The 18,609-nt window shown below is 50.0% G+C and overlaps 45 non-coding genes across 45 annotated transcripts; all 45 read right to left on the reverse strand.

Moving 5' to 3' along the window:
* Window positions 1–79: 79 nt before the first annotated feature.
* On the reverse strand, window positions 80–161 carry trnas-gcu (transfer RNA serine (anticodon GCU)). Its single transcript has one exon. It is a non-coding gene; the product is annotated as a tRNA-Ser (tRNA).
* Window positions 162–296: 135 nt separating this feature from the next.
* On the reverse strand, window positions 297–378 carry trnas-gcu (transfer RNA serine (anticodon GCU)). Its single transcript has one exon. It is a non-coding gene; the product is annotated as a tRNA-Ser (tRNA).
* A 610-nt stretch (window positions 379–988) lies between these two features.
* On the reverse strand, window positions 989–1,070 carry trnas-gcu (transfer RNA serine (anticodon GCU)). Its single transcript has one exon. It is a non-coding gene; the product is annotated as a tRNA-Ser (tRNA).
* A 366-nt stretch (window positions 1,071–1,436) lies between these two features.
* Window positions 1,437–1,518, reverse strand: trnas-gcu (transfer RNA serine (anticodon GCU)). Its single transcript has one exon. It is a non-coding gene; the product is annotated as a tRNA-Ser (tRNA).
* A 162-nt stretch (window positions 1,519–1,680) lies between these two features.
* trnas-gcu (transfer RNA serine (anticodon GCU)) lies at window positions 1,681–1,762 on the reverse strand. The gene has a single exon. It is a non-coding gene; the product is annotated as a tRNA-Ser (tRNA).
* A 149-nt stretch (window positions 1,763–1,911) lies between these two features.
* On the reverse strand, window positions 1,912–1,993 carry trnas-gcu (transfer RNA serine (anticodon GCU)). The gene has a single exon. It is a non-coding gene; the product is annotated as a tRNA-Ser (tRNA).
* Window positions 1,994–2,128: 135 nt separating this feature from the next.
* On the reverse strand, window positions 2,129–2,210 carry trnas-gcu (transfer RNA serine (anticodon GCU)). The gene has a single exon. It is a non-coding gene; the product is annotated as a tRNA-Ser (tRNA).
* A 366-nt stretch (window positions 2,211–2,576) lies between these two features.
* On the reverse strand, window positions 2,577–2,658 carry trnas-gcu (transfer RNA serine (anticodon GCU)). The gene has a single exon. It is a non-coding gene; the product is annotated as a tRNA-Ser (tRNA).
* A 610-nt stretch (window positions 2,659–3,268) lies between these two features.
* Window positions 3,269–3,350, reverse strand: trnas-gcu (transfer RNA serine (anticodon GCU)). The gene has a single exon. It is a non-coding gene; the product is annotated as a tRNA-Ser (tRNA).
* A 162-nt stretch (window positions 3,351–3,512) lies between these two features.
* Window positions 3,513–3,594, reverse strand: trnas-gcu (transfer RNA serine (anticodon GCU)). Its single transcript has one exon. It is a non-coding gene; the product is annotated as a tRNA-Ser (tRNA).
* Window positions 3,595–3,743: 149 nt separating this feature from the next.
* trnas-gcu (transfer RNA serine (anticodon GCU)) lies at window positions 3,744–3,825 on the reverse strand. Its single transcript has one exon. It is a non-coding gene; the product is annotated as a tRNA-Ser (tRNA).
* A 135-nt stretch (window positions 3,826–3,960) lies between these two features.
* Window positions 3,961–4,042, reverse strand: trnas-gcu (transfer RNA serine (anticodon GCU)). The gene has a single exon. It is a non-coding gene; the product is annotated as a tRNA-Ser (tRNA).
* Window positions 4,043–4,652: 610 nt separating this feature from the next.
* Window positions 4,653–4,734, reverse strand: trnas-gcu (transfer RNA serine (anticodon GCU)). Its single transcript has one exon. It is a non-coding gene; the product is annotated as a tRNA-Ser (tRNA).
* A 366-nt stretch (window positions 4,735–5,100) lies between these two features.
* On the reverse strand, window positions 5,101–5,182 carry trnas-gcu (transfer RNA serine (anticodon GCU)). Its single transcript has one exon. It is a non-coding gene; the product is annotated as a tRNA-Ser (tRNA).
* Window positions 5,183–5,792: 610 nt separating this feature from the next.
* On the reverse strand, window positions 5,793–5,874 carry trnas-gcu (transfer RNA serine (anticodon GCU)). The gene has a single exon. It is a non-coding gene; the product is annotated as a tRNA-Ser (tRNA).
* Window positions 5,875–6,036: 162 nt separating this feature from the next.
* On the reverse strand, window positions 6,037–6,118 carry trnas-gcu (transfer RNA serine (anticodon GCU)). Its single transcript has one exon. It is a non-coding gene; the product is annotated as a tRNA-Ser (tRNA).
* Window positions 6,119–6,267: 149 nt separating this feature from the next.
* Window positions 6,268–6,349, reverse strand: trnas-gcu (transfer RNA serine (anticodon GCU)). The gene has a single exon. It is a non-coding gene; the product is annotated as a tRNA-Ser (tRNA).
* A 135-nt stretch (window positions 6,350–6,484) lies between these two features.
* trnas-gcu (transfer RNA serine (anticodon GCU)) lies at window positions 6,485–6,566 on the reverse strand. The gene has a single exon. It is a non-coding gene; the product is annotated as a tRNA-Ser (tRNA).
* Window positions 6,567–7,176: 610 nt separating this feature from the next.
* Window positions 7,177–7,258, reverse strand: trnas-gcu (transfer RNA serine (anticodon GCU)). The gene has a single exon. It is a non-coding gene; the product is annotated as a tRNA-Ser (tRNA).
* A 149-nt stretch (window positions 7,259–7,407) lies between these two features.
* Window positions 7,408–7,489, reverse strand: trnas-gcu (transfer RNA serine (anticodon GCU)). Its single transcript has one exon. It is a non-coding gene; the product is annotated as a tRNA-Ser (tRNA).
* A 135-nt stretch (window positions 7,490–7,624) lies between these two features.
* Window positions 7,625–7,706, reverse strand: trnas-gcu (transfer RNA serine (anticodon GCU)). Its single transcript has one exon. It is a non-coding gene; the product is annotated as a tRNA-Ser (tRNA).
* A 162-nt stretch (window positions 7,707–7,868) lies between these two features.
* Window positions 7,869–7,950, reverse strand: trnas-gcu (transfer RNA serine (anticodon GCU)). The gene has a single exon. It is a non-coding gene; the product is annotated as a tRNA-Ser (tRNA).
* Window positions 7,951–8,099: 149 nt separating this feature from the next.
* Window positions 8,100–8,181, reverse strand: trnas-gcu (transfer RNA serine (anticodon GCU)). The gene has a single exon. It is a non-coding gene; the product is annotated as a tRNA-Ser (tRNA).
* Window positions 8,182–8,316: 135 nt separating this feature from the next.
* On the reverse strand, window positions 8,317–8,398 carry trnas-gcu (transfer RNA serine (anticodon GCU)). The gene has a single exon. It is a non-coding gene; the product is annotated as a tRNA-Ser (tRNA).
* Window positions 8,399–9,008: 610 nt separating this feature from the next.
* trnas-gcu (transfer RNA serine (anticodon GCU)) lies at window positions 9,009–9,090 on the reverse strand. The gene has a single exon. It is a non-coding gene; the product is annotated as a tRNA-Ser (tRNA).
* A 366-nt stretch (window positions 9,091–9,456) lies between these two features.
* On the reverse strand, window positions 9,457–9,538 carry trnas-gcu (transfer RNA serine (anticodon GCU)). Its single transcript has one exon. It is a non-coding gene; the product is annotated as a tRNA-Ser (tRNA).
* Window positions 9,539–9,700: 162 nt separating this feature from the next.
* trnas-gcu (transfer RNA serine (anticodon GCU)) lies at window positions 9,701–9,782 on the reverse strand. The gene has a single exon. It is a non-coding gene; the product is annotated as a tRNA-Ser (tRNA).
* A 149-nt stretch (window positions 9,783–9,931) lies between these two features.
* trnas-gcu (transfer RNA serine (anticodon GCU)) lies at window positions 9,932–10,013 on the reverse strand. Its single transcript has one exon. It is a non-coding gene; the product is annotated as a tRNA-Ser (tRNA).
* Window positions 10,014–10,148: 135 nt separating this feature from the next.
* Window positions 10,149–10,230, reverse strand: trnas-gcu (transfer RNA serine (anticodon GCU)). Its single transcript has one exon. It is a non-coding gene; the product is annotated as a tRNA-Ser (tRNA).
* An 841-nt stretch (window positions 10,231–11,071) lies between these two features.
* On the reverse strand, window positions 11,072–11,153 carry trnas-gcu (transfer RNA serine (anticodon GCU)). The gene has a single exon. It is a non-coding gene; the product is annotated as a tRNA-Ser (tRNA).
* A 610-nt stretch (window positions 11,154–11,763) lies between these two features.
* trnas-gcu (transfer RNA serine (anticodon GCU)) lies at window positions 11,764–11,845 on the reverse strand. Its single transcript has one exon. It is a non-coding gene; the product is annotated as a tRNA-Ser (tRNA).
* A 379-nt stretch (window positions 11,846–12,224) lies between these two features.
* trnas-gcu (transfer RNA serine (anticodon GCU)) lies at window positions 12,225–12,306 on the reverse strand. Its single transcript has one exon. It is a non-coding gene; the product is annotated as a tRNA-Ser (tRNA).
* Window positions 12,307–12,672: 366 nt separating this feature from the next.
* Window positions 12,673–12,754, reverse strand: trnas-gcu (transfer RNA serine (anticodon GCU)). The gene has a single exon. It is a non-coding gene; the product is annotated as a tRNA-Ser (tRNA).
* Window positions 12,755–13,364: 610 nt separating this feature from the next.
* Window positions 13,365–13,446, reverse strand: trnas-gcu (transfer RNA serine (anticodon GCU)). Its single transcript has one exon. It is a non-coding gene; the product is annotated as a tRNA-Ser (tRNA).
* A 162-nt stretch (window positions 13,447–13,608) lies between these two features.
* On the reverse strand, window positions 13,609–13,690 carry trnas-gcu (transfer RNA serine (anticodon GCU)). The gene has a single exon. It is a non-coding gene; the product is annotated as a tRNA-Ser (tRNA).
* Window positions 13,691–13,839: 149 nt separating this feature from the next.
* trnas-gcu (transfer RNA serine (anticodon GCU)) lies at window positions 13,840–13,921 on the reverse strand. The gene has a single exon. It is a non-coding gene; the product is annotated as a tRNA-Ser (tRNA).
* Window positions 13,922–14,056: 135 nt separating this feature from the next.
* trnas-gcu (transfer RNA serine (anticodon GCU)) lies at window positions 14,057–14,138 on the reverse strand. The gene has a single exon. It is a non-coding gene; the product is annotated as a tRNA-Ser (tRNA).
* Window positions 14,139–14,979: 841 nt separating this feature from the next.
* Window positions 14,980–15,061, reverse strand: trnas-gcu (transfer RNA serine (anticodon GCU)). Its single transcript has one exon. It is a non-coding gene; the product is annotated as a tRNA-Ser (tRNA).
* Window positions 15,062–15,440: 379 nt separating this feature from the next.
* trnas-gcu (transfer RNA serine (anticodon GCU)) lies at window positions 15,441–15,522 on the reverse strand. The gene has a single exon. It is a non-coding gene; the product is annotated as a tRNA-Ser (tRNA).
* Window positions 15,523–15,888: 366 nt separating this feature from the next.
* On the reverse strand, window positions 15,889–15,970 carry trnas-gcu (transfer RNA serine (anticodon GCU)). Its single transcript has one exon. It is a non-coding gene; the product is annotated as a tRNA-Ser (tRNA).
* Window positions 15,971–16,580: 610 nt separating this feature from the next.
* Window positions 16,581–16,662, reverse strand: trnas-gcu (transfer RNA serine (anticodon GCU)). The gene has a single exon. It is a non-coding gene; the product is annotated as a tRNA-Ser (tRNA).
* Window positions 16,663–17,055: 393 nt separating this feature from the next.
* On the reverse strand, window positions 17,056–17,137 carry trnas-gcu (transfer RNA serine (anticodon GCU)). The gene has a single exon. It is a non-coding gene; the product is annotated as a tRNA-Ser (tRNA).
* Window positions 17,138–17,272: 135 nt separating this feature from the next.
* Window positions 17,273–17,354, reverse strand: trnas-gcu (transfer RNA serine (anticodon GCU)). Its single transcript has one exon. It is a non-coding gene; the product is annotated as a tRNA-Ser (tRNA).
* A 610-nt stretch (window positions 17,355–17,964) lies between these two features.
* On the reverse strand, window positions 17,965–18,046 carry trnas-gcu (transfer RNA serine (anticodon GCU)). The gene has a single exon. It is a non-coding gene; the product is annotated as a tRNA-Ser (tRNA).
* A 366-nt stretch (window positions 18,047–18,412) lies between these two features.
* Window positions 18,413–18,494, reverse strand: trnas-gcu (transfer RNA serine (anticodon GCU)). Its single transcript has one exon. It is a non-coding gene; the product is annotated as a tRNA-Ser (tRNA).
* Between the last annotated feature and the right edge of the window lie 115 nt (window positions 18,495–18,609).

The raw sequence follows: 18,609 nt of genomic DNA on the forward strand, positions 1-18,609 counted from the left end.
AGTTGTGAGAGGTCAGAAAATACAACCCTTGACAATACTGTCACAATAGAAAGAGGGAGACCCCCTGTGCAGATGCAAACGACGAGGATGGGATTCGAACCCACGCGTGCAGAGCACAATGGATTAGCAGTCCATCGCCTTAACCACTCAGCCACCTCGTCACTGGGGCAGCTTTATTGGATAGTTTTCCACCGGAAAGGCATTGTGGTTGCCGATAACGTAGGAGCAATTGTGAGAGGTCAGAAAATACGACCCTGTCACATTGGAAAGAGGGAGAGCCGCTGTGCGGATGCAAACGACGAGGATGGGATTCGAACCCACGCGTGCAGAGCACAATGGATTAGCAGTCCATCGCCTTAACCACTCGGCCACCTCGTCACTGGGTCAGCTGCATTGGAAAGTTTTCCAACAGATAGGTGTTGGTTGAGGTTGCTGATTATGTTGGCACAGTTGTGAGAGGTCAGAAAATACAACCCTTGACAATACTGTCACAATAGAAAGATGGAGACCCCCTGTGCAGATGCAAGCGATGAGGATGGGATTCGAACCCACGCGTGCAGAGCACAATGGATTAGCAGTCCATCGCCTTAACCACTCGGCCACCTCGTCACTGGGGCAGCTTTATTGGAAAGTTTTCCACCGGAAAGGCATTGTGGTTGCCGATAACGTAGTAGCAATTGTGAGAGGTCAGAAAATACGACCCTGTCACATTGGAAAGAGGGAGAGCCGCTGTGCGGATGCAAACGACGAGGATGGGATTCGAACCCACGCGTGAAGAGCACAATGGATTAGCAGTCCATCGCCTTAACCACTCGGCCACCTCGTCACTTATGCACATGGCTATTTTTTTTCGACAAAATAGGTCAGAATTCCCAACAAGGACAGAAAAACTGAAACTCATGTGACTTTCATGAAGTGAGGCCCAAAATATCCCCTCCGACAAAACTCTCATCTTAGAAGGAGAGTACAACCTCCTTACGGATGTGCCCGACGAGGATGGGATTCGAACCCACGCGTGCAGAGCACAATGGATTAGCAGTCCATCGCCTTAACCACTCGGCCACCTCGTCACTGGGTCAGCTGCATTGGAAAGTTTTCCAACAGATAGGTGTTGGTTGAGGTTGCTGATTATGTTGGCACAGTTGTGAGAGGTCAGAAAATACAACCCTTGACAATACTGTCACAATAGAAAGATGGAGACCCCCTGTGCAGATGCAAGCGATGAGGATGGGATTCGAACCCACGCGTGCAGAGCACAATGGATTAGCAGTCCATCGCCTTAACCACTCGGCCACCTCGTCACTGGGGCAGCTTTATTGGAAAGTTTTCCACCGGAAAGGCATTGTGGTTGCCGATAAAGTAGGAGCAATTGTGAGAGGTCAGAAAATACGACCCTGTCACATTGGAAAGAGGGAGAGCCGCTGTGCGGATGAAAACGACAAGGATGGGATTCGAACCCACGCGTGCAGAGCACAATGGATTAGCAGTCCATCGCCTTAACCACTCGGCCACCTCGTCACTTATGCACATGGCTATTTTTTTTCGACAAAATAGGTCAGAATTCCCAACAAGGACAGAAAAACTGAAACTCATGTGACTTTCATGAAGTGAGGCCCAAAATATCCCCTCCGACAAAACTCTCATCTTGGAAGGAGAGTACACCCTCCTTACGGATGTGCCCGACGAGGATGGGATTCGAACCCACGCGTGCAGAGCACAATGGATTAGCAGTCCATCGCCTTAACCACTCGGCCACCTCGTCACTGGGTCAGCTGCATTGGAAAGTTTTCCAAGAGATAGGTGTTGGTTGAGGTTGCTGATTATGTTGGCACAGTTGTGAGAGGTCAGAAAATACAACCCTTGACAATACTGTCACAATAGAAAGAGGGAGACCCCCTGTGCAGATGCAAACGACGAGGATGGGATTCGAACCCACGCGTGCAGAGCACAATGGATTAGCAGTCCATCGCCTTAACCACTCGGCCACCTCGTCACTGGGGCAGCTTTATTGGATAGTTTTCCACCGGAAAGGCATTGTGGTTGCCGATAACGTAGGAGCAATTGTGAGAGGTCAGAAAATACGACCCTGTCACATTGGAAAGAGGGAGAGCCGCTGTGCGGATGCAAACGACGAGGATGGGATTCGAACCCACGCGTGCAGAGCACAATGGATTAGCAGTCCATCGCCTTAACCACTCGGCCACCTCGTCACTGGGTCAGCTGCATTGGAAAGTTTTCCAACAGATAGGTGTTGGTTGAGGTTGCTGATTATGTTGGCACAGTTGTGAGAGGTCAGAAAATACAACCCTTGACAATACTGTCACAATAGAAAGATGGAGACCCCCTGTGCAGATGCAAGCGATGAGGATGGGATTCGAACCCACGCGTGCAGAGCACAATGGATTAGCAGTCCATCGCCTTAACCACTCGGCCACCTCGTCACTGGGGCAGCTTTATTGGAAAGTTTTCCACCGGAAAGGCATTGTGGTTGCCGATAACGTAGGAGCAATTGTGAGAGGTCAGAAAATACGACCCTGTCACATTGGAAAGAGGGAGAGCCGCTGTGCGGATGCAAACGACGAGGATGGGATTCGAACCCACGCGTGCAGAGCACAATGGATTAGCAGTCCATCGCCTTAACCACTCGGCCACCTCGTCACTTATGCACATGGCTATTTTTTTTCGACAAAATAGGTCAGAATTCCCAACAAGGACAGAAAAACTGAAACTCATGTGACTTTCATGAAGTGAGGCCCAAAATATCCCCTCCGACAAAACTCTCATCTTGGAAGGAGAGTACACCCTCCTTACTGATGTGCCCGACGAGGATGGGATTCTAACCCACGCGTGCAGAGCACAATGGATTAGCAGTCCATCGCCTTAACCACTCGGCCACCTCGTCACTGGGTCAGCTGCATTGGAAAGTTTTCCAACAGATAGGTGTTGGTTGAGGTTGCTGATTATGTTGGCACAGTTGTGAGAGGTCAGAAAATACAACCCTTGACAATACTGTCACAATAGAAAGATGGAGACCCCCTGTGCAGATGCAAGCGATGAGGATGGGATTCGAACCCACGCGTGCAGAGCACAATGGATTAGCAGTCCATCGCCTTAACCACTCGGCCACCTCGTCACTGGGGCAGCTTTATTGGAAAGTTTTCCACCGGAAAGGCATTGTGGTTGCCGATAAAGTAGGAGCAATTGTGAGAGGTCAGAAAATACGACCCTGTCACATTGGAAAGAGGGAGAGCCGCTGTGCGGATGAAAACGACGAGGATGGGATTCGAACCCACGCGTGCAGAGCACAATGGATTAGCAGTCCATCGCCTTAACCACTCGGCCACCTCGTCACTTATGCACATGGCTATTTTTTTTCGACAAAATAGGTCAGAATTCCCAACAAGGACAGAAAAACTGAAACTCATGTGACTTTCATGAAGTGAGGCCCAAAATATCCCCTCCGACAAAACTCTCATCTTGGAAGGAGAGTACACCCTCCTTACGGATGTGCCCGACGAGGATGGGATTCGAACCCACGCGTGCAGAGCACAATGGATTAGCAGTCCATCGCCTTAACCACTCGGCCACCTCGTCACTGGGTCAGCTGCATTGGAAAGTTTTCCAAGAGATAGGTGTTGGTTGAGGTTGCTGATTATGTTGGCACAGTTGTGAGAGGTCAGAAAATACAACCCTTGACAATACTGTCACAATAGAAAGAGGGAGACCCCCTGTGCAGATGCAAACGACGAGGATGGGATTCGAACCCACGCGTGCAGAGCACAATGGATTAGCAGTCCATCGCCTTAACCACTCGGCCACCTCGTCACTGGGGCAGCTTTATTGGATAGTTTTCCACCGGAAAGGCATTGTGGTTGCCGATAACGTAGGAGCAATTGTGAGAGGTCAGAAAATACGACCCTGTCACATTGGAAAGAGGGAGAGCCGCTGTGCGGATGCAAACGACGAGGATGGGATTCGAACCCACGCGTGCAGAGCACAATGGATTAGCAGTCCATCGCCTTAACCACTCGGCCACCTCGTCACTGGGTCAGCTGCATTGGAAAGTTTTCCAACAGATAGGTGTTGGTTGAGGTTGCTGATTATGTTGGCACAGTTGTGAGAGGTCAGAAAATACAACCCTTGACAATACTGTCACAATAGAAAGATGGAGACCCCCTGTGCAGATGCAAGCGATGAGGATGGGATTCGAACCCACGCGTGCAGAGCACAATGGATTAGCAGTCCATCGCCTTAACCACTCGGCCACCTCGTCACTGGGGCAGCTTTATTGGAAAGTTTTCCACCGGAAAGGCATTGTGGTTGCCGATAACGTAGTAGCAATTGTGAGAGGTCAGAAAATACGACCCTGTCACATTGGAAAGAGGGAGAGCCGCTGTGCGGATGCAAACGACGAGGATGGGATTCGAACCCACGCGTGAAGAGCACAATGGATTAGCAGTCCATCGCCTTAACCACTCGGCCACCACGTCACTTATGCACATGGCTATTTTTTTTCGACAAAATAGGTCAGAATTCCCAACAAGGACAGAAAAACTGAAACTCATGTGACTTTCATGAAGTGAGGCCCAAAATATCCCCTCCGACAAAACTCTCATCTTAGAAGGAGAGTACACCCTCCTTACGGATGTGCCCGACGAGGATGGGATTCGAACCCACGCGTGCAGAGCACAATGGATTAGCAGTCCATCGCCTTAACCACTCGGCCACCTCGTCACTGGGTCAGCTGCATTGGAAAGTTTTCCAACAGATAGGTGTTGGTTGAGGTTGCTGATTATGTTGGCACAGTTGTGAGAGGTCAGAAAATACAACCCTTGACAATACTGTCACAATAGAAAGATGGAGACCCCCTGTGCAGATGCAAGCGATGAGGATGGGATTCGAACCCACGCGTGCAGAGCACAATGGATTAGCAGTCCATCGCCTTAACCACTCGGCCACCTCGTCACTGGGGCAGCTTTATTGGAAAGTTTTCCACCGGAAAGGCATTGTGGTTGCCGATAACGTAGGAGCAATTGTGAGAGGTCAGAAAATACGACCCTGTCACATTGGAAAGAGGGAGAGCCGCTGTGCGGATGCAAACGACGAGGATGGGATTCGAACCCACGCGTGCAGAGCACAATGGATTAGCAGTCCATCGCCTTAACCACTCGGCCACCTCGTCACTTATGCACATGGCTATTTTTTTTCGACAAAATAGGTCAGAATTCCCAACAAGGACAGAAAAACTGAAACTCATGTGACTTTCATGAAGTGAGGCCCAAAATATCCCCTCCGACAAAACTCTCATCTTGGAAGGAGAGTACACCCTCCTTACTGATGTGCCCGACGAGGATGGGATTCTAACCCACGCGTGCAGAGCACAATGGATTAGCAGTCCATCGCCTTAACCACTCGGCCACCTCGTCACTGGGTCAGCTGCATTGGAAAGTTTTCCAACAGATAGGTGTTGGTTGAGGTTGCTGATTATGTTGGCACAGTTGTGAGAGGTCAGAAAATACAACCCTTGACAATACTGTCACAATAGAAAGATGGAGACCCCCTGTGCAGATGCAAGCGATGAGGATGGGATTCGAACCCACGCGTGCAGAGCACAATGGATTAGCAGTCCATCGCCTTAACCACTCGGCCACCTCGTCACTGGGGCAGCTTTATTGGAAAGTTTTCCACCGGAAAGGCATTGTGGTTGCCGATAAAGTAGGAGCAATTGTGAGAGGTCAGAAAATACGACCCTGTCACATTGGAAAGAGGGAGAGCCGCTGTGCGGATGAAAACGACGAGGATGGGATTCGAACCCACGCGTGCAGAGCACAATGGATTAGCAGTCCATCGCCTTAACCACTCGGCCACCTCGTCACTTATGCACATGGCTATTTTTTCTCGACAAAATAGGTCAGAATTCCCAACAAGGACAGAAAAACTGAAACTCATGTGACTTTCATGAAGTGAGGCCCAAAATATCCCCTCCGACAAAACTCTCATCTTGGAAGGAGAGTACACCCTCCTTACGGATGTGCCCGACGAGGATGGGATTCGAACCCACGCGTGCAGAGCACAATGGATTAGCAGTCCATCGCCTTAACCACTCGGCCACCTCGTCACTGGGTCAGCTGCATTGGAAAGTTTTCCAAGAGATAGGTGTTGGTTGAGGTTGCTGATTATGTTGGCACAGTTGTGAGAGGTCAGAAAATACAACCCTTGACAATACTGTCACAATAGAAAGAGGGAGACCCCCTGTGCAGATGCAAACGACGAGGATGGGATTCGAACCCACGCGTGCAGAGCACAATGGATTAGCAGTCCATCGCCTTAACCACTCGGCCACCTCGTCACTGGGGCAGCTTTATTGGATAGTTTTCCACCGGAAAGGCATTGTGGTTGCCGATAACGTAGAAGCAATTGTGAGAGGTCAGAAAATACGACCCTGTCACATTGGAAAGAGGGAGAGCCGCTGTGCGGATGCAAACGACGAGGATGGGATTCGAACCCACGCGTGCAGAGCACAATGGATTAGCAGTCCATCGCCTTAACCACTCGGCCACCTCGTCACTGGGTCAGCTGCATTGGAAAGTTTTCCAACAGATAGGTGTTGGTTGAGGTTGCTGATTATGTTGGCACAGTTGTGAGAGGTCAGAAAATACAACCCTTGACAATACTGTCACAATAGAAAGATGGAGACCCCCTGTGCAGATGCAAGCGATGAGGATGGGATTCGAACCCACGCGTGCAGAGCACAATGGATTAGCAGTCCATCGCCTTAACCACTCGGCCACCTCGTCACTGGGGCAGCTTTATTGGAAAGTTTTCCACCGGAAAGGCATTGTGGTTGCCGATAAAGTAGGAGCAATTGTGAGAGGTCAGAAAATACGACCCTGTCACATTGGAAAGAGGGAGAGCCGCTGTGCGGATGCAAACGACGAGGATGGGATTCGAACCCACGCGTGAAGAGCACAATGGATTAGCAGTCCATCGCCTTAACCACTCGGCCACCTCGTCACTTATGCACATGGCTATTTTTTTTCGACAAAATAGGTCAGAATTCCCAACAAGGACAGAAAAACTGAAACTCATGTGACTTTCATGAAGTGAGGCCCAAAATATCCCCTCCGACAAAACTCTCATCTTAGAAGGAGAGTACACCCTCCTTACGGATGTGCCCGACGAGGATGGGATTCGAACCCACGCGTGCAGAGCACAATGGATTAGCAGTCCATCGCCTTAACCACTCGGCCACCTCGTCACTGTGTCAGCTGCATTGGAAAGTTTTCCAACAGATAGGTGTTGGTTGAGGTTGCTGATTGTGTTGGCACAGTTGTGAGAGGTCAGAAAATACAACCCTTGACAATACTGTCACAATAGAAAGATGGAGACCCCCTGTGCAGATGCAAGCGACGAGGATGGGATTCGAACCCACGCGTGCAGAGCACAATGGATTAGCAGTCCATCGCCTTAACCACTCGGCCACCTCGTCACTGGGGCAGCTTTATTGGAAAGTTTTCCACCGGAAAGGCATTGTGGTTGCCGATAACGTAGGAGCAATTGTGAGAGGTCAGAAAATACGACCCTGTCACATTGGAAAGAGGGAGAGCCGCTGTGCGGATGCAAACGACGAGGATGGGATTCGAACCCACGCGTGCAGAGCACAATGGATTAGCAGTCCATCGCCTTAACCACTCGGCCACCTCGTCACTTATGCACATGGCTATTTTTTTTCGACAAAATAGGTCAGAATTCCCAACAAGGACAGAAAAACTGAAACTCATGTGACTTTCATGAAGTGAGGCCCAAAATATCCCCTCCGACAAAACTCTCATCTTGGAAGGAGAGTACACCCTCCTTACGGATGTGCCCGACGAGGATGGGATTCGAACCCACGCGTGCAGAGCACAATGGATTAGCAGTCCATCGCCTTAACCACTCGGCCACCTCGTCACTGGGTCAGCTGCATTGGAAAGTTTTCCAACAGATAGGTGTTGGTTGAGGTTGCTGATTATGTTGGCACAGTTGTGAGAGGTCAGAAAATACAACCCTTGACAATACTGTCACAATAGAAAGAGGGAGACCCCCTGTGCAGATGCAAACGACGAGGATGGGATTCGAACCCACGCGTGCAGAGCACAATGGATTAGCAGTCCATCGCCTTAACCACTCAGCCACCTCGTCACTGGGGCAGCTTTATTGGATAGTTTTCCACCGGAAAGGCATTGTGGTTGCCGATAACGTAGGAGCAATTGTGAGAGGTCAGAAAATACGACCCTGTCACATTGGAAAGAGGGAGAGCCGCTGTGCGGATGCAAACGACGAGGATGGGATTCGAACCCACGCGTGCAGAGCACAATGGATTAGCAGTCCATCGCCTTAACCACTCGGCCACCTCGTCACTGGGTCAGCTGCATTGGAAAGTTTTCCAACAGATAGGTGTTGGTTGAGGTTGCTGATTATGTTGGCACAGTTGTGAGAGGTCAGAAAATACAACCCTTGACAATACTGTCACAATAGAAAGATGGAGACCCCCTGTGCAGATGCAAGCGATGAGGATGGGATTCGAACCCACGCGTGCAGAGCACAATGGATTAGCAGTCCATCGCCTTAACCACTCGGCCACCTCGTCACTGGGGCAGCTTTATTGGAAAGTTTTCCACCGGAAAGGCATTGTGGTTGCCGATAACGTAGTAGCAATTGTGAGAGGTCAGAAAATACGACCCTGTCACATTGGAAAGAGGGAGAGCCGCTGTGCGGATGCAAACGACGAGGATGGGATTCGAACCCACGCGTGAAGAGCACAATGGATTAGCAGTCCATCGCCTTAACCACTCGGCCACCTCGTCACTTATGCACATGGCTATTTTTTTTCGACAAAATAGGTCAGAATTCCCAACAAGGACAGAAAAACTGAAACTCATGTGACTTTCATGAAGTGAGGCCCAAAATATCCCCTCCGACAAAACTCTCATCTTAGAAGGAGAGTACAACCTCCTTACGGATGTGCCCGACGAGGATGGGATTCGAACCCACGCGTGCAGAGCACAATGGATTAGCAGTCCATCGCCTTAACCACTCGGCCACCTCGTCACTGGGTCAGCTGCATTGGAAAGTTTTCCAACAGATAGGTGTTGGTTGAGGTTGCTGATTATGTTGGCACAGTTGTGAGAGGTCAGAAAATACAACCCTTGACAATACTGTCACAATAGAAAGATGGAGACCCCCTGTGCAGATGCAAGCGATGAGGATGGGATTCGAACCCACGCGTGCAGAGCACAATGGATTAGCAGTCCATCGCCTTAACCACTCGGCCACCTCGTCACTGGGGCAGCTTTATTGGAAAGTTTTCCACCGGAAAGGCATTGTGGTTGCCGATAAAGTAGGAGCAATTGTGAGAGGTCAGAAAATACGACCCTGTCACATTGGAAAGAGGGAGAGCCGCTGTGCGGATGAAAACGACAAGGATGGGATTCGAACCCACGCGTGCAGAGCACAATGGATTAGCAGTCCATCGCCTTAACCACTCGGCCACCTCGTCACTTATGCACATGGCTATTTTTTTTCGACAAAATAGGTCAGAATTCCCAACAAGGACAGAAAAACTGAAACTCATGTGACTTTCATGAAGTGAGGCCCAAAATATCCCCTCCGACAAAACTCTCATCTTGGAAGGAGAGTACACCCTCCTTACGGATGTGCCCGACGAGGATGGGATTCGAACCCACGCGTGCAGAGCACAATGGATTAGCAGTCCATCGCCTTAACCACTCGGCCACCTCGTCACTGGGTCAGCTGCATTGGAAAGTTTTCCAAGAGATAGGTGTTGGTTGAGGTTGCTGATTATGTTGGCACAGTTGTGAGAGGTCAGAAAATACAACCCTTGACAATACTGTCACAATAGAAAGAGGGAGACCCCCTGTGCAGATGCAAACGACGAGGATGGGATTCGAACCCACGCGTGCAGAGCACAATGGATTAGCAGTCCATCGCCTTAACCACTCGGCCACCTCGTCACTGGGGCAGCTTTATTGGATAGTTTTCCACCGGAAAGGCATTGTGGTTGCCGATAACGTAGGAGCAATTGTGAGAGGTCAGAAAATACGACCCTGTCACATTGGAAAGAGGGAGAGCCGCTGTGCGGATGCAAACGACGAGGATGGGATTCGAACCCACGCGTGCAGAGCACAATGGATTAGCAGTCCATCGCCTTAACCACTCGGCCACCTCGTCACTGGGTCAGCTGCATTGGAAAGTTTTCCAACAGATAGGTGTTGGTTGAGGTTGCTGATTATGTTGGCACAGTTGTGAGAGGTCAGAAAATACAACCCTTGACAATACTGTCACAATAGAAAGATGGAGACCCCCTGTGCAGATGCAAGCGATGAGGATGGGATTCGAACCCACGCGTGCAGAGCACAATGGATTAGCAGTCCATCGCCTTAACCACTCGGCCACCTCGTCACTGGGGCAGCTTTATTGGAAAGTTTTCCACCGGAAAGGCATTGTGGTTGCCGATAACGTAGTAGCAATTGTGAGAGGTCAGAAAATACGACCCTGTCACATTGGAAAGAGGGAGAGCCGCTGTGCGGATGCAAACGACGAGGATGGGATTCGAACCCACGCGTGAAGAGCACAATGGATTAGCAGTCCATCGCCTTAACCACTCGGCCACCTCGTCACTTATGCACATGGCTATTTTTTTTCGACAAAATAGGTCAGAATTCCCAACAAGGACAGAAAAACTGAAACTCATGTGACTTTCATGAAGTGAGGCCCAAAATATCCCCTCCGACAAAACTCTCATCTTAGAAGGAGAGTACACCCTCCTTACGGATGTGCCCGATGAGGATGGGATTCGAACCCACGCGTGCAGAGTACAATGGATTAGCAGTCCATCGCCTTAACCACTCGGCCACCTCGTCACTGTGTCAGCTGCATTGGAAAGTTTTCCAACAGATAGGTGTTGGTTGAGGTTGCTGATTGTGTTGGCACAGTTGTGAGAGGTCAGAAAATACAACCCTTGACAATACTGTCACAATAGAAAGATGGAGACCCCCTGTGCAGATGCAAGCGACGAGGATGGGATTCGAACCCACGCGTGCAGAGCACAATGGATTAGCAGTCCATCGCCTTAACCACTCGGCCACCTCGTCACTGGGGCAGCTTTATTGGAAAGTTTTCCACCGGAAAGGCATTGTGGTTGCCGATAACGTAGGAGCAATTGTGAGAGGTCAGAAAATACGACCCTGTCACATTGGAAAGAGGGAGAGCCGCTGTGCGGATGCAAACGACGAGGATGGGATTCGAACCCACGCGTGAAGAGCACAATGGATTAGCAGTCCATCGCCTTAACCACTCGGCCACCTCGTCACTTATGCACATGGCTATTTTTTTTCGACAAAATAGGTCAGAATTCCCAACAAGGACAGAAAAACTGAAACTCATGTGACTTTCATGAAGTGAGGCCCAAAATATCCCCTCCGACAAAACTCTCATCTTAGAAGGAGAGTACACCCTCCTTACGGATGTGCCCGATGAGGATGGGATTCGAACCCACGCGTGCAGAGCACAATGGATTAGCAGTCCATCGCCTTAACCACTCGGCCACCTCGTCACTGTGTCAGCTGCATTGGAAAGTTTTCCAACAGATAGGTGTTGGTTGAGGTTGCTGATTGTGTTGGCACAGTTGTGAGAGGTCAGAAAATACAACCCTTGACAATACTGTCACAATAGAAAGATGGAGACCCCCTGTGCAGATGCAAGCGACGAGGATGGGATTCGAACCCACGCGTGCAGAGCACAATGGATTAGCAGTCCATCGCCTTAACCACTCGGCCACCTCGTCACTGGGGCAGCTTTATTGGAAAGTTTTCCACCGGAAAGGCATTGTGGTTGCCGATAACGTAGGAGCAATTGTGAGAGGTCAGAAAATACGACCCTGTCACATTGGAAAGAGGGAGAGCCGCTGTGCGGATGCAAACGACGAGGATGGGATTCGAACCCACGCGTGAAGAGCACAATGGATTAGCAGTCCATCGCCTTAACCACTCGGCCACCTCGTCACTTATGCACATGGCTATTTTTTTTCGACAAAATAGGTCAGAATTCCCAACAAGGACAGAAAAACTGAAACTCATGTGACTTTCATGAAGTGAGGCCCAAAATATCCCCTCCGACAAAACTCTCATCTTAGAAGGAGAGTACACCCTCCTTACGGATGTGCCCGACGAGGATGGGATTCGAACCCACGCGTGCAGAGCACAATGGATTAGCAGTCCATCGCCTTAACCACTCGGCCACCTCGTCACTGGGTCAGCTGCATTGGAAAGTTTTCCAACAGATAGGTGTTGGTTGAGGTTGCTGATTATGTTGGCACAGTTGTGAGAGGTCAGAAAATACAACCCTTGACAATACTGTCACAATAGAAAGATGGAGACCCCCTGTGCAGATGCAAGCGATGAGGATGGGATTCGAACCCACGCGTGCAGAGCACAATGGATTAGCAGTCCATCGCCTTAACCACTCGGCCACCTCGTCACTGGGGCAGCTTTATTGGAAAGTTTTCCACCGGAAAGGCATTGTGGTTGCCGATAACGTAGGAGCAATTGTGAGAGGTCAGAAAATACGACCCTGTCACATTGGAAAGAGGGAGAGCCGCTGTGCGGATGCAAACGACGAGGATGGGATTCGAACCCACGCGTGCAGAGCACAATGGATTAGCAGTCCATCGCCTTAACCACTCGGCCACCTCGTCACTTATGCACATGGCTATTTTTTTTCGACAAAATAGGTCAGAATTCCCAACAAGGACAGAAAAACTGAAACTCATGTGACTTTCATGAAGTGAGGCCCAAAATATCCCCTCCGACAAAACTCTCATCTTGGAAGGAGAGTACACCCTCCTTACTGATGTGCCCGACGAGGATGGGATTCTAACCCACGCGTGCAGAGCACAATGGATTAGCAGTCCATCGCCTTAACCACTCGGCCACCTCGTCACTGGGTCAGCTGCATTGGAAAGTTTTCCAACAGATAGGTGTTGGTTGAGGTTGCTGATTATGTTGGCACAGTTGTGAGAGGTCAGAAAATACAACCCTTGACAATACTGTCACAATAGAAAGATGGAGACCCCCTGTGCAGATGCAAGCGATGAGGATGGGATTCGAACCCACGCGTGCAGAGCACAATGGATTAGCAGTCCATCGCCTTAACCACTCGGCCACCTCGTCACTGGGGCAGCTTTATTGGAAAGTTTTCCACCGGAAAGGCATTGTGGTTGCCGATAAAGTAGGAGCAATTGTGAGAGGTCAGAAAATACGACCCTGTCACATTGGAAAGAGGGAGAGCCGCTGTGCGGATGAAAACGACGAGGATGGGATTCGAACCCACGCGTGCAGAGCACAATGGATTAGCAGTCCATCGCCTTAACCACTCGGCCACCTCGTCACTTATGCACATGGCTATTTTTTTTCGACAAAATAGGTCAGAATTCCCAACAAGGACAGAAAAACTGAAACTCATGTGACTTTCATGAAGTGAGGCCCAAAATATCCCCTCCGACAAAACTCTCATCTTGGAAGGAGAGTACACCCTCCTTACGGATGTGCCCGACGAGGATGGGATTCGAACCCACGCGTGCAGAGCACAATGGATTAGCAGTCCATCGCCTTAACCACTCGGCCACCTCGTCACTGGGTCAGCTGCATTGGAAAGTTTTCCAAGAGATAGGTGTTGGTTGAGGTTGCTGATTATGTTGGCACAGTTGTGAGAGGTCAGAAAATACAACCCTTGACAATACTGTCACAATAGAAAGAGGGAGACCCCCTGTGCAGATGCAAACGACGAGGATGGGATTCGAACCCACGCGTGCAGAGCACAATGGATTAGCAGTCCATCGCCTTAACCACTCGGCCACCTCGTCACTGGGGCAGCTTTATTGGATAGTTTTCCACCGGAAAGGCATTGTGGTTGCCGATAACGTAGGAGCAATTGTGAGAGGTCAGAAAATACGACCCTGTCACATTGGAAAGAGGGAGAGCCGCTGTGCGGATGCAAACGACGAGGATGGGATTCGAACCCACGCGTGCAGAGCACAATGGATTAGCAGTCCATCGCCTTAACCACTCGGCCACCTCGTCACTGGGTCAGCTGCATTGGAAAGTTTTCCAACAGATAGGTGTTGGTTGAGGTTGCTGATTATGTTGGCACAGTTGTGAGAGGTCAGAAAATACAACCCTTGACAATACTGTCACAATAGAAAGATGGAGACCCCCTGTGCAGATGCAAGCGATGAGGATGGGATTCGAACCCACGCGTGCAGAGCACAATGGATTAGCAGTCCATCGCCTTAACCACTCGGCCACCTCGTCACTGGGGCAGCTTTATTGGAAAGTTTTCCACCGGAAAGGCATTGTGGTTGCCGATAACGTAGGAGCAATTGTGAGAGGTCAGAAAATACGACCCTGTCACATTGGAAAGAGGGAGAGCCGCTGTGCGGATGCAAACGACGAGGATGGGATTCGAACCCACGCGTGAAGAGCACAATGGATTAGCAGTCCATCGCCTTAACCACTCGGCCACCTCGTCACTTATGCACATGGCTATTTTTTTTCGACAAAATAGGTCAGAATTCCCAACAAGGACAGAAAAACTGAAACTCATGTGACTTTCATGAAGTGAGGCCCAAAATATCCCCTCCGACAAAACTCTCATCTTAGAAGGAGAGTACACCCTCCTTACGGATGTGCCCGATGAGGATGGGATTCGAACCCACGCGTGCAGAGCACAATGGATTAGCAGTCCATCGCCTTAACCACTCGGCCACCTCGTCACTGTGTCAGCTGCATTGGAAAGTTTTCCAACAGATAGGTGTTGGTTGAGGTTGCTGATTGTGTTGGCACAGTTGTGAGAGGTCAGAAAATACAACCCTTGACAATACTGTCACAATAGAAAGATGGAGACCCCCTGTGCAGATGCAAGCGACGAGGATGGGATTCGAACCCACGCGTGCAGAGCACAATGGATTAGCAGTCCATCGCCTTAACCACTCGGCCACCTCGTCACTGGGGCAGCTTTATTGGAAAGTTTTCCACCGGAAAGGCATTGTGGTTGCCGATAACGTAGGAGCAATTGTGAGAGGTCAGAAAATACGACCCTGTCACATTGGAAAGAGGGAGAGCCGCTGTGCGGATGCAAACGACGAGGATGGGATTCGAACCCACGCGTGAAGAGCACAATGGATTAGCAGTCCATCGCCTTAACCACTCGGCCACCTCGTCACTTATGCACATGGCTATTTTTTTTCGACAAAATAGGTCAGAATTCCCAACAAGGACAGAAAAACTGAAACTCATGTGACTTTCATGAAGTGAGGCCCAAAATATCCCCTCCGACAAAACTCTCATCTTAGAAGGAGAGTACACCCTCCTTACGGATGTGCCCGACGAGGATGGGATTCGAACCCACGCGTGCAGAGCACAATGGATTAGCAGTCCATCGCCTTAACCACTCGGCCACCTCGTCACTGGGTCAGCTGCATTGGAAAGTTTTCCAACAGATAGGTGTTGGTTGAGGTTGCTGATTATGTTGGCACAGTTGTGAGAGGTCAGAAAATACAACCCTTGACAATACTGTCACAATAGAAAGATGGAGACCCCCTGTGCAGATGCAAGCGATGAGGATGGGATTCGAACCCACGCGTGCAGAGCACAATGGATTAGCAGTCCATCGCCTTAACCACTCGGCCACCTCGTCACTGGGGCAGCTTTATTGGAAAGTTTTCCACCGGAAAGGCATTGTGGTTGCCGATAACGTAGGAGCAATTGTGAGAGGTCAGAAAATACGACCCTGTCACATTGGAAAGAGGGAGAGCCGCTGTGCGGATGCAAACGACGAGGATGGGATTCGAACCCACGCGTGCAGAGCACAATGGATTAGCAGTCCATCGCCTTAACCACTCGGCCACCTCGTCACTTATGCACATGGCTATTTTTTTTCGACAAAATAGGTCAGAATTCCCAACAAGGACAGAAAAACTGAAACTCATGTGACTTTCATGAAGTGAGGCCCAAAATATCCCCTCCGACAAAACTCTCATCTTGGAAGGAGAGTACACCCTCCTTACTGATGTGCCCGACGAGGATGGGATTCTAACCCACGCGTGCAGAGCACAATGGATTAGCAGTCCATCGCCTTAACCACTCGGCCACCTCGTCACTGGGTCAGCTGCATTGGAAAGTTTTCCAACAGATAGGTGTTGGTTGAGGTTGCTGATTATGTTGGCACAGTTGTGAGAGGTCAGAAAATACAACCCTTGACAATACTGTCACAATAGAAAGATGGAGACCCCCTGTGCAGATGCAAGCGATGAGGATGGGATTCGAACCCACGCGTGCAGAGCACAATGGATTAGCAGTCCATCGCCTTAACCACTCGGCCACCTCGTCACTGGGGCAGCTTTATTGGAAAGTTTTCCACCGGAAAGGCATTGTGGTTGCCGATAAAGTAGGAGCAATTGTGAGAGGTCAGAAAATACGACCCTGTCACATTGGAAAGAGGGAGAGCCGCTGTGCGGATGAAAACGACGAGGATGGGATTCGAACCCACGCGTGCAGAGCACAATGGATTAGCAGTCCATCGCCTTAACCACTCGGCCACCTCGTCACTTATGCACATGGCTATTTTTTTTCGACAAAATAGGTCAGAATTCCCAACAAGGACAGAAAAACTGAAACTCATGTGACTTTCATGAAGTGAGGCCCAAAATATCCCCTCCGACAAAACTCTCATCTTGGAAGGAGAGTACACCCTCCTTACGGATGTGCCCGACGAGGATGGGATTCGAACCCACGCGTGCAGAGCACAATGGATTAGCAGTCCATCGCCTTAACCACTCGGCCAACTCGTCACTGGGTCAGCTGCATTGGAAAGTTTTCCAAGAGATAGGTGTTGGTTGAGGTTGCTGATTATGTTGGCACAGTTGTGAGAGGTCAGAAAATACAACCCTTGACAATACTGTCACAATAGAAAGAGGGAGACCCCCTGTGCAGATGCAAACGACGAGGATGGGATTCGAACCCACGCGTGCAGAGCACAATGGATTAGCAGTCCATCGCCTTAACCACTCGGCCACCTCGTCACTGGGGCAGCTTTATTGGATAGTTTTCCACCGGAAAGGCATTGTGGTTGCCGATAACGTAGGAGCAATTGTGAGAGGTCAGAAAATACGACCCTGTCACATTGGAAAGAGGGAGAGCCGCTGTGCGGATGCAAACGACGAGGATGGGATTCGAACCCACGCGTGCAGAGCACAATGGATTAGCAGTCCATCGCCTTAACCACTCGGCCACCTCGTCACTGGGTCAGCTGCATTGGAAAGTTTTCCAACAGATAGGTGTTGGTTGAGGTTGCTGATTATGTTGGCACAGTTGTGAGAGGTCAGAAAATACAACCCTTGACAATACTGTCACAATAGAAAGATGGAGACCCCCTGTGCAGATGCAAGCGATGAGGATGGGATTCGAACCCACGCGTGCAGAGCACAATGGATTAGCAGTCCATCGCCTTAACCACTCGGCCACCTCGTCACTGGGGCAGCTTTATTGGAAAGTTTTCCACCGGAAAGGCATTGTGGTTGCCGATAACGTAGTAGCAATTGTGAGAGGTCAGAAAATACGACCCTGTCACATTGGAAAGAGGGAGAGCCGCTGTGCGGATGCAAACGACGAGGATGGGATTCGAACCCACGCGTGAAGAGCACAATGGATTAGCAGTCCATCGCCTTAACCACTCGGCCACCACGTCACTTATGCACATGGCTATTTTTTTTCGACAAAATAGGTCAGAATTCCCAACAAGGACAGAAAAACTGAAACTCATGTGACTTTCATGAAGTGAGGCCCAAAATATCCCCTCCGACAAAACTCTCATCTTAGAAGGAGAGTACACCCTCCTTACGGATGTGCCCGACGAGGATGGGATTCGAACCCACGCGTGCAGAGCACAATGGATTAGCAGTCCATCGCCTTAACCACTCGGCCACCTCGTCACTGGGTCAGCTGCATTGGAAAGTTTTCCAACAGATAGGTGTTGGTTGAGGTTGCTGATTATGTTGGCACAGTTGTGAGAGGTCAGAAAATACAACCCTTGACAATACTGTCACAATAGAAAGATGGAGACCCCCTGTGCAGATGCAAGCGATGAGGATGGGATTCGAACCCACGCGTGCAGAGCACAATGGATTAGCAGTCCATCGCCTTAACCACTCGGCCACCTCGTCACTGGGGCAGCTTTATTGGAAAGTTTTCCACCGGAAAGGCATTGTGGTTGCCGATAACGTAGGAGCAATTGTGAGAGGTCAGAAAATACGACCCTGTCACATTGGAAAGAGGGAGAGCCGCTGTGCGGATGCAAACGACGAGGATGGGATTCGAACCCACGCGTGCAGAGCACAATGGATTAGCAGTCCATCGCCTTAACCACTCGGCCACCTCGTCACTTATGCACATGGCTATTTTTTTTCGACAAAATAGGTCAGAATTCCCAACAAGGACAGAAAAACTGAAACTCATGTGACTTTCATGAAGTGAGGCCCAAAATATCCCCTCCGAC

This window comes from Sardina pilchardus, chromosome 16, assembly GCF_963854185.1.
Source record: "Sardina pilchardus chromosome 16, fSarPil1.1, whole genome shotgun sequence".
NCBI lineage: Eukaryota > Metazoa > Chordata > Actinopteri > Clupeiformes > Clupeidae > Sardina > Sardina pilchardus.